Source organism: Haliaeetus albicilla, chromosome 3, assembly GCF_947461875.1.
Source record: "Haliaeetus albicilla chromosome 3, bHalAlb1.1, whole genome shotgun sequence".
Taxonomy (NCBI): Eukaryota; Metazoa; Chordata; class Aves; order Accipitriformes; family Accipitridae; genus Haliaeetus; species Haliaeetus albicilla.
In genome coordinates, this window is record NC_091485.1 from 2,090,164 (window position 1) to 2,102,251 (window position 12,088).

A 12,088-nucleotide genomic window follows, 5' to 3' on the forward strand; every position below is an offset into this window, starting at 1 on the left:
TTAGAAACAGGTATAACTGGGGTTTGTCCTTTTCACAGATATTGAGGCTAACTTCTTACCTAGATAAGCCTGGAGAAAGTGTCAGTCTACAGCTGGTAAGCAAATTATTTATTTAAAATTATTTTTTTGCTATCAATATGTATTCCCTTAAAGAATTTGTCCATTTTGTTCATACTTCAAGAAGATGATCACCTGGCAGAAAATAAATCTACTGCCTCACCAGGGAAGTGTGGAAAGGATTTAGGTGTCCAGATCACACACTCTTAGTCATAAGGTATGAACATGAAGGCAGCTTGTGGCTCTTGTAAAACACACCAAGAGAAGCTTGGGAAGGAAATGCAAATTGAAGGCTAGTGGAGTCAAAGGCTAATACTATTAAAACAGATATGTCTAGTACTGTAATTTTTTTTAAAGACTTCAGTAGTGTAAATATTTTTGTATCTGTGAAGAATTTGATTGTAGTGTCTTACTACTTGAAAGAAGGACTTACAGATGTAATAAAACATAAGCCAAGAAAAATTTTTGTTAAGGGCTATGGAAGCATACTGTAGAAAATCAAAAGCAGTAGCTCCTCACAGAGTGCTTTGCTTGAACTTTGGTAGCTTCACCTCTGTTATGGAGTACTCATCAAGTCTATGAAAAGAGGAATTTCATGGAAAACATTCCTTTCCCCCATAGATGGCTGCAAATCTATTCAGTTTTAATGGCAGAGAGAAATGAGATGAGCAATTTTGCACCAATGGTGAATGCTGACTTGACATTGTCATGAGGTTTTGCTCCAGGCTAAAAAAGAACCTGCAAGTGAGGAATGTTTTTTCATTAAATGCCCCCATCCTTTCCCAAGATGATTCAAACTAGAAAAATGAAGATTGGTGCTGAGAATAGAGGACTAGTATCACTGTGAACACCAATTTTTCTATCACCTTCTCTTTGTGATACTCACTTCCAAGTTTCCAGCTATTAAGCCATGTCCAATTTGCACTGTCATCCTGTTTACCCTAATATTTTAGCTTGTTTAGTGCATGGAATGAGGTCTAGATCTGTATTAGATTTGATGGAAGAAACAGATGCCTCTGAGTGACAATAGTTTTAGCTCTATCATGAGAAACATGAAAAACAGAGATGTTTTTCTCTTAATTCAATGGCTAAATTTGTATATTTTTAATCTGGGGACATACTTCATGGAATATACACGCATCAAACACCTCCTGGGTTTGGACTGACTGATGAAAAGGCAGGGTAGTTCTATAAATCTATGAGACAAAGTGGAGTTTGATCCTTTAGGTGCTTCACAAACACTTAGCACATCAAATTCATAATAAATAAACACAACAGAATTAAGTGGGAAAGTGCTATTCTACATTTAATTAGAAACCTGTTCTTTACAGAGTTAGCTTAATGAAAAATATGAGAAAAAAGTATTGATCAGCTAGCAGGTAAATGCTCTGACCCTGCAATAAACACATTGCAGCTTTAAGCCTGGTCTCTTAAAGACTTCAGGAGTATCTGCAGGTCAACTTTCAATGACTAATTCAAAGTGAAGATGGTCAATTATGTATGTATATATTGAAATGTATTCAGATGAAAAATACATCTGAGAGACCAGGATCTGGACATGTTACAGAAGTGCAAGAAACTAACTCTGAGGAATACTGTATTCCTTGTAAATCATTCACTCAAACATAGTCAATATGAAATAGTGTTGCAACAGCCATTGTGCCAATATCCCACAAGTCACTGAAGAAATATTGTACTTAAGATAGGTAATGGCAACTGAACATAAACTATATTTGAGTTTGGTTTTGACTGTTTACAGGACTGAAAAAAAGCAGGTATTAACCAAAGCTAGCTAGTTCAAGTAAATTTTAGCAAAAGAAACACATTTTGCTTTGTATTTACCTGAAAAAAAACTTTTGTATTTCTTCTGTAATTGTTAAATGGCATCTTGTTATTAAACTGAAATTCAGAAATGCTAAAAATGAGGTAGAATACTGGAAAAGGATTTTGCAAAAGAATTACATTTTTACTTATTCTCCTCTAGGAAATTATGTATGATATGAATTTGCTAGAGAAACTCGCATAAACCTTCTTGTAGAGATTAAACTTTCCTGTAGTTTCCACCACGGTAAGTGTAACTACATTTTATGATGATAATAGTATGTCTAATGCCAGAGCAGATCAGATTGGGAGTTTTTATTACTCATATGACATCCTATATTTTCCAGAAGAGTTACTTTTCATAACCAATATGTCATCCACTCTCCCTAATTTGTTTGGAGGAAATATCTTTCCACCATTAAAATGCAGTTCCCTACGTGACTGAGAATCTCCATGTTGAAGTAAACCACATGGAGCTTGTTCTGCCGCCCATGAGCCTCTGTCTCCCCATCTATATTAATGTTTAAAGCTTATGTAATGCTCATATCATTTGAATATCTGCATTAATACTCCTAGCTTTCTAATGACACTTAGAAGGACGCAGTATCACTCCTAGTTTCAGTACTGAAACTGAAAGCTTTCCATCTCATAAGGACCCATAGCAAGCCAGGATCAGAAATTGGTAAAATATTGTTTCCAATCTACTGCCACTCCTTCAGATGCAACAGCATCCAGGCCTATAAATGCCATAGAGCTGACAGAAACAATTAGGAGCTCTCAAAGCAGTCATTCTTTCTCTGATCTGATGTAGCTCTTGAAAGCTGCTTTTTTGATAAATCAAATTTATATGAAAACACACAAATCTCTCTTGGACATGTAGGCAAGTTCTCCAAAGCTTTAAAGTCTCACAAAAGACAGATTGTGCAGCTCCCTAATCAGACAATCTGGTGGAGGAAATTTCACCTTGGTGCAGAGCTCAGCCTCATGTTTGGCTAGGTCTAGGAGCTCTGCATAAAAACATTAAATGATGTGAGCAGGGGCTAATTTCTGGTCGTGGTGGAACTGAGGGAATTTGAGGTGTTCATTACTTTGCAGTGCCAAGGTATTGATTTGCCGATGATGTCAACAGAGGATATTTAAATATATTAATTTATTTTGCTTTACTTTATCTCTCAGCTTTACAACAGAATGGTTAAATTATATCAGATGTAAATAGAAGTTAGATTGCTATCGAGTGTTTTGTTCTTTCTGTGGCATTCTTGCCGTCCTCTTTTTCTTATACGTGCTTAGAATATCAAATACTTACAATTCCGAAAAACTATTTCACTTTTGACTTCCTGAGTTGCTGGAATTTTCTCTTCATTTTTACTGTTTTAGCAAGCCAGACACTTAGTTTTTAAAAGACCTCTTCTAATAATATATATTTCATCTGTGAGGACAATGACCTTGACCAACAGTGGCAGGTTGGATATTCACTATCTAAGCTGAGTTCTGACATGGTTGTACTTAAACCTAAGAGAATTTTGTCAGTCTTCCTTTTCTTTAGCTCTATACTGTCTGTCTTCCTTGTATCTGTAACTAACTATACCTAGTTGACTCAAATTTACTATGAAGTTGTTTTATTTTATCCGCAGTAGTTGTAAAAAAGGGCTGAAGATTATTTAAGGCTGAGCATGCTATGTAAAATGTAAGCAGAAAGCACAGGAATGCTTTAATCATATAAATATGAAACTAGAGTTTGTGTGTGGCATTGGTATAGGAATTATGTGTTCAAAGGCACATCTACTTCTTTCTACCTTCCTGGACAATTTAACTAAATATATCCTCTCTCCCTGCAAATCCACAGTTACAAAGACATTGAAAAGATGGCATTAAGGATGAGATGTTTAATTCCATTATCACCCAAATACCAGAAAGCTGCTTCTGCGATATCAAGATATGCTTCGACATTCTTCTAAATGCACGCATTTCTGCTGTGCTCTGTTAAACAAACCTCCTTCTGAAGGTAAGTGCAGCTTGTTAGAGCATGCAGCAAGTATGTTTGCATGGGATTCTCTTAGTGTAAATACTGTAGGTAGTTTCGAATGAGAATTGGTAAAGGGGTTTAGACTTTCTGAAGGATCTTACATAAACATAAAATCTACAGTTTCAAGATGCAAAGGATATTCAGCCCAAAGCCAGGGCATTCAATACTGAAAGAGTTGTTCCTGTGTAATTGGTTGACACTTCTTAGCCTCTGATTTGACCCAGTCTCAATTAAAACTTCTAGCTTTCTGCAACATGTGCTCTGTTATGAATAAAATTAATATTAGTTTCACTCTACACAGAAGGAGCTACCATAGCATTAGCCTCTGAAAAGTCCACTTCCAAGGCCACTGTTTATGCAGTAAGCACCAAGTGGGAAAGTAAGAAAATGAAAAATCATTTATTTTTCTGAGGTAGTAGGAACTGAAGCAACAGCAAGGTAGGGACAAGAGTTTGCTTCTACTGAGATAAAGTTGTCAGGATGTTTGTACTGATACCTACAGTGAAAGAACATAGAAGGCATCAATGTACTGGAAAACATCAGGGTAGAATGTAAAAAGTTTCAGCAATGATGTCATGTGTCACACACTATTAATGTACCATAAAGTGTGCAATCTTTGCCTGTGATACATTGTGAAAAAAACCGCGATTCTCTCAGCCTCAGATTGTGAGGTGAACATAATACTAAATATGTCAGACTTTCCAAATTGAATGCACATCAATTAATCTACAACAGCTGTGAGATGAGTGTATATTCATTACCTCTATCTTATGGATGGAAAACAAAAAAAAAACCAGTCAGAAAAGTTAGACATGTATTTGCAAGAGGATAAAGACTTCCAAAAGACTTCATCACAGAATCACAGGATCAGGGACAAAATTCCTGTGATTGCCATAGTTTTTAGTTCTGACATCAGAAATGAAAACCTACTGCATACATCCAGATATTAAAAGCCATTTGTGATGTGCTTTGTATACAGAACAAACCCTCTATATACAGGAAACAAACCCCAAAACCCACAACTCACAGATAACTTTACATCATTGGTTACATCGCATCAACTTGTTTGTATGCCGTGGTGTATCTTTCTTCCATTAGTTCATTAATTGTTTGTAGCGTCTTTTTAAGTTTAACTCCTGCATATGAAATAACATTAGCTCCCTAACTTAAATGCAAACACAGTTCCTCTCCTGATACTTTGTAATTTCTTTCCTCCTGTAGATTTTTTTCGATTAAAAAAGTGAACAATCTATTTTCTACATATACTCTGGAATTTACACTGACATTATATCACAGACCTTTTTCTGGGTCTAGTCGTCCAAGAAAAAGTACAAAGAAAGTGAGACACCACATGTAGTCAGGACTAGTTAAAAAAAAAAGAACAAAAGAGAAACAAGAAAATGGTTAGTAAAACAAAGAAGAGTAGAGATGTTATGTCATGAAAATGTCTGCATCAATTGCTTAACTACCCTGTTTAAGATACACACCACTGCTGTTGGCTGATGAAAAAAATTTCTCAGAAAAGTGTTCAATATTGCAAGAGAAAAAATATGACCATTAATGTGTGCTCATATGCTCTCCACACTGTAAATTGAACATGGAAATTCAAATACATTCTCTTGTCAGAAACAGGGGAAGTGTGGTTGAAAATGTTCTAGATATTTTCTGTCAGTGATGGCCTATGCCCTTTTTGCTAACCTGTCTTGCCCTAGTACTTAATTCTGTTCTACCTCAATTTGCAACATATAAACTTGCAGAAAATAAATATATCAAGGTCGTGATCTCTGGAGGGCTCTTTCTTGGCTAGATGACTGGCATGCTTTAGGAATACTAACGCTGTCTCCTCCCTCAACCCCGTCTTTTCTTTCACTCATTTCTTCCTTTACCTCTTCACCAGCTGTGGGTGTTGAGAGTTCATAAAACTACAGGATTGCCACTGCAGACATTGAAAACTACGATCTAGACAACTGTCTTAAAAGCATGTAATAAAGGAATTAAATTTGGGTTCCTTTTAGTTGACCTCTGGTGTTTAGATTTTCAGGATAGACCGGAGTTACTTTTTTATTTACAGAAAGTGGTACTTCAGAAAATGGCTTTGTACAGTATTTATGAGTTGCGTTGTCATGTTCTGCTCTTTTTTGTGTAAATCCTTCTGATGTAGTTGTTGTTAGAATGGGTGACTTGAACTGTTTCACTGAAATATTTATGTGAAAATTCCATTTAAAAATGCCCAGTCATCTTCAACACAGCCAGAGCTTCCATAGCTGTCCTGGTGCCATTGAGCTGCAACATCGCATCTCCAAAGACAGTGAGGGGAGCTCCCAGGTGCTCTCCCACGCATTCACCCATGCAGCACGAGGGTGAGTCAGAAGTGGGTGCAGAAAGGCAATTCTAGGTTAAAGCCCATCTTTCCTTAGGTGAAGTACTGGAGACCTCCTTCTGTCCTGGTCATTCCCCAATCCTACCCCAGAGGTAAGCTGAGTGCCTTTTGTCATACTTCTTGCAAGTGACCCATATACTGCACAGAAAAAATCCTGTCGATGACACTGTGTATATGATCCAACAGAGAATATGAAGCTCATTAAAATGAGAGGGCCATCACGGATGTGTGTAGGAGAATTAGAAAACAAAAATAATAGACACATTCACCTCACTGTGATTTAATTCTCTTATTTTCCTTTTCACACAGTACACTGATCTTTATTCTTTTTTCTTTGTCCTTTTAGAGCACACTTGGAAAGCAAGAATGAGACATTCTTCTAGTGATTAACTGGTAACCAGACAAAACTATGGATAAAAGTTTTTGAAAATATCTTCTGATTTCATATATCTCTGTTCTTGAGATCCAATTTAATATTCCTCAGAAGACCATGCTTTCAGAATCTTGAACACCTCTTCTCATAAAGAGGCCTTAATATGGGTATTGGATCCCCTCAAGGTGCTTTTATTTGTGCATGAGAAAATGAAAGCCTTCAAAATCAAAGAGAGAGCAAAGACTAAGCTGTGATGCTCAAAGTTGCAGTCTGATTGCTGCTTCTGTCTGCCCGAGAAAAAGAAGGGTGCAGTGGCAGTCATTTTTCTAATACAGTTTTTTTCCTCCTGTGCATCTCTTTCAGATATGCTGGCTACCGTGGATGCAGAATCTGTTTGCACTTGTGATTCTGTTGCCTTCATTTCAGGGGAATTAATGATCTGGTGTTGAGTGATTTTCACAGCTATGTATCTGCTGACAATACCCCTCCCTGGTGTGCTGTGGAGGAATGTACACCAGGCCAGATATAATCTGTTGTATACTGATCTGAAGTCAGACTTCAGTAAGTATTACTGTAGACTGTGCAGTAATTTAAACTGTAGGTGATTCATGAAACCATTTTTTCATGTAAATAAGAGGTATATTTCTTATAATTACATCTGTCAGTAATTTACCGTTCTGCACCAATAAACATTTAGATATTCTGAAACGAGAGAAGTAAAATTTGCAATTTATGAGCAACCATGCATTTCAGAACAAAAAGCTCAGAGATAAGGGACCAGATTATGAATATTTTGCTAATACTGCAAAGTACTTATTTCTGGAAGTGAATAGGTCTTCTCAGCTGTGTAGGTGCACACAGGGGTAGAACCTATGTTGTTTAAGTAATGTCAGTCTGCCCCCGCAATTTTAAAGGTTATTATAGAGCTAATGAAGACTAGCGAGTCATGATTTGACAGAATTCTTTTGCTCTGCAGCTGACACTAACTTGCCAAAAGGCGCTTGATTAATTATAGCATTGTAAGATAATGCATTGTGAGCCCATACCAGGCAAATTACTCTTCACGGAGCACTGACAGCATGTCTCTCTTCCACCTATGTAATTTATGCGAAGTGTAACAGTCACTGGAAACATGCAGCCCCTGAAAATTAAAGCTGCAAAACAACAAACACAAAGCAAACTAGATTGCAAGCTTGAAACCATTTCTCATGGGCTGTAATTATAATCACACATCAATCCTCCAGGCTAGACCACAGCCTCTAGAAGGAATAACATGCCATGGAAAATCCAATGCAAAACTTCATTATCTGTCACCTAGAATAAAACATACTTCACCCTATCTGATTGCCATTGTTCCCTTTTTCATATATTCAACAGACACAACAGTGCATACCTTGCAGCAGTCTCTCTATGTTGTGATCTGTGATACGTCTGCGCTGGTTTCCAACAGCTTTCTACTGTGAGGCTTCCATTTTAAAAATAATATGTAATGGTAACTGCTATACTTTCCTAAGAAGATAAGAACTTTCTGTAATTCAGCATTAAAAAAAAATAATTCTGGAAGATACTGTTATGGCATCTTATCATCATCTATTTTTCTAGCAAGCCGGACTGACCTGCCCAATGCAAAAGGGAAGAGGGAAGCCCAATACATTCAAAGCTGCTAAAATAACGTTTAAAACCTCTAGAAACTAAGGAGGATCGGACATCCCTTTTTTCACTATTATTAGGAAACATAATTTTTTCTTAGATGGCCTAAGCGGGAGTAGACCCTTGGGGTGAAGCTGGAGGGCTAATGTTTTTTGGTAATGAATGACTTCCTTTCATGAAGTACATCTGGATACCAAGAACCATATTATTACTAGTCATAGGTAGTAATTTGCTCAGGGTGAGATCTCTGAAATATGGTAATTGAGCAGGAGCAAATTTTGTCTAAGATCACGAAACAGCCGTATCATCACTGGGCATCTAGAGACTTTTCACCACTGAATTCTTTTATGGTGAAAATATCCAAAGCCTTGAAAGAAAAAAATGCTAGATATGCTTTACAAATGAAAGGTTGTTTTCTCAGATGAGAACACCTAGAAAAAGTGTAAAGGACCTGGGAAAGGACAACATAACAAACAAAAAAATCCCCATCAGACATCCAAACAAAGAGACAGAGAGAAATGAGATTTGACTCTAAGCTTATCCAGTATATCAGTGAGTTTACTGAAATTAATTTATCTCAGATGTTAGGCATTGGCAAAATTCTTTAACATGAAAATTAAAGAACTACACTGTATTTAAAATCTTTCTGAACCCGCCTCAACTGACAAGCCACTTCTTAGAATATTTTGTGCTGCAGTAGCAACAGACATTGTTCTAACCAAAGTACCTGCCTTCCAAGGAGGTGTAATTGTCCATAGTGCCACTTGGAAGGAGAATCTAATGGAAATATTTGAGTGGATTAGATAACTTCACCTAGTATTAAAACCAAGCAAGCAGTCAATGAAGGAAAATACGAGAGCTAGATTAAATAAAATGTGGGCCTAACTATTGCATAAAGATGAATTTCACAGACCACTCAAACCTTGCAGAGAAACAAGTAAACTCCTTGCTAGAGATTATGACACAGTAGTGGAGTTATACTCCTGTGTTCATTATGTTCAGGTTATAGTCTTCAGTTAATATAACATTGGTGATAAAGTGTCATGTAACATTATCAGTTGTAGATCACATTAACAAAACTAAGCTTTTGCTAATGTAGACTGTTCCAGAAATCGAGATAAAGCATCCCACGAAAAGCACCGGGATTACGTGCTACATATATATATTCCATGGGTTTTTCTTAACTGAAATAGCAGTGTTGGCAAAGTTGGTCATTAAAACCCCACCTCAGATATTTTTAACCTTGTGGAGGACTTCAGTTAATGGGGCTGAAATTTCCTACCTTTTTTTTCCCTGGGAATTTCAACACATATGATCCATAATAAAAATGGATAAATAAAAGAAATGACTCAATATTTAAAGCTATGCATGTTTTCCTGTAACTGCCATGGTCTGGCAGCTGAAATTTGTCACAGGCATAAACCTCACTGAATAATAATCCACAGTCTTGTTTTAGGAAGAAGATGTTTTTGTCAAGGTCTGGGGATCTGAGAACTGTGGTCTATGCATACATATGATAATAGCTTTTGACTGTGCTTTAAGTGAAAATGACCGGCTCAGAAGCAACGTTAGCATAGGAGTACAATTGGAAAGACAGCTAGTGAGAAATTTTCACATCACTGAACGTAAGAAGAATTTCTTTTTACATGTAAGATGTGTATTTGGAGCAAGTGTGGATGTCTTTTTTTGCAGAACTACACGGCAAAGTTTTCTTGCAGACTAGTTTTATCAAGTTGCATATAAAATTGCCGATGTGGCCATGTACTGGTCTCACCCACAAGAAGAAATTATTTAATTTTTATTCTTTTTAAGCAGGTCTCTGTGATAGGTAACCAAGTCATGCAAGAGTGTGATACTCAAGATGTTGCTAAAAGGTATTACCAAATTTCAGCTCATATACTCCTTTCTCCATGTTCTTTCACTTCCACCAGCTCAGGGACTGATGGAATGATGGAACGGCACTTTGGAAGTAGGAAGATGTCATCTGGAGGAACAGGATGTCTGGTAGGGAATTCAGCTACCATATTCTTAGACAGGATATCTTAGCTGCCTCTAGAAGATGTGGAAATGGAGGTCCACTTGTGTAGCTGTGCATGCTTTTTCAGAAGGGACTTGTATCTGCAAGTTGCACAAAAGGCACCTTTGGTGGCACCTTTGACTCATATCGTTTTAAATAGAGAAAGATAGCCAAAAAGACTTTTAGCATGACTTCAATAGAGCAAGCAAGATCTTATGAAGAAGAGAAAGAAAAGGGTCGCAGAAATGACAAGTTATTCACAAAGATGCCATGAATCTCAGGGAGAAATTGTTCAGTTTACATGGTTTAAATCCAGTCAGCATCAAAACTTGTCTTCTTGATTTATGAATAGCACATAATTAACAAGCAATCAGGGAACCATACTTTCCAGATCAGTATCTGCAATGCAACAGATAAACCACACCACGGGACTCTTACAAAATATTAGTAAACACAACTTTCTAACTACCCTTGTAGGACTAATCCCCCCGGGCTCTGATGCCCCAGACACACTCGGAGTTGTGCATTCCCTCCGCTCACACACAGCCCCACCACACGTGTGGGTCATGGGCCTCCATCCCTTCTCTGGAGAGGGCAGGTTGCCCCGTTTACCCTGCTGCCGAGGCCTCGGTGAGCTCTCCAGACCCCACCAGCACAGGTACTGGTGATAAGACCCCCTGTGTCCCCGAGCACTGCGGGGTGGACATCCCACATGCTGCCCTGTACTGCCGTCAGCTGTTGGTCATCTTAATACACCTTCATCACCGATCCATAACTTCTTCAGAGCATTACCAGCTTTGGGGCGAACCCCCCCATTGGTGAGAGGTTTTGGGTGCTGTGGTCAGACAGGGGAGCTCCCCTCCCCTTCCCGCCCCACACCGGCCACCATTCCCCAGTCCCGACCACCCCATGGAGGTGGCACGGGCAATGCCTGCTGCCGCGTGGGGCTGCCGGGATGCTTGCACAGCCATGGGGGAATTTTGGGCATTGGAGAAAGATGGGGCAGAGAGCAGCTCATTTGGAGGGAGAGGGAAACGGCTGACTCCCAAAGCAGAGGAAAAGCAATAGTGGGAGTAGCATGAGTCAGGAGTCTCCAAATTTTCGTTTGCCAAGCAGGCTTCTTACCTGCCACAGGTTTTCATTATCATGTGCGGCCTTGCCCTGAGCCATCCCTTGATAATTCTGTGACTCCTTTTGAGTAAATACACTGTCCAAAATGACTAAAGTTGGTAGGAGCTCAACCTCCGACAACCTGTCTTTTGGGACAGGATGTAAATGATTGCCATGTGCATTTTGGTAGGAGATATATGCTGTCAGCATGTCAGTGGCAAATAAATAAAGGAATAATAATTGTAATCTCATTACCAATACTGCATGACTACCCTAACTTACAGCAACATTAATTAAAATTATCCCGTAAGTTATGAAACTTTAAAACCTGTCTCTTGTGCACCGTCGTGAAGTAAACACAGACAGTTTACAAAGGGAGCGTACTCTGATTTGGCAGTTTCATCCTAGATACTGCAGGCAGATAGAGGGAATAGCTATAAAGAATTTTCACAGCCTTGCTTTACAATTACTTTGAAATCTTAGATAACAGTAACAAACAAAAGAAAGATACAGAAATTGTCCACATTCATTACAGGGCTGGGTTAATTCTGTCTCTGTGATGTACCTTATCATACAGTTTTACAAAACTGTCTTTCTACTCAGAAATGTCAGCCCCTCAAAAAAAAAAAAAGTCAGCTGAAAATCTCTGTCTTT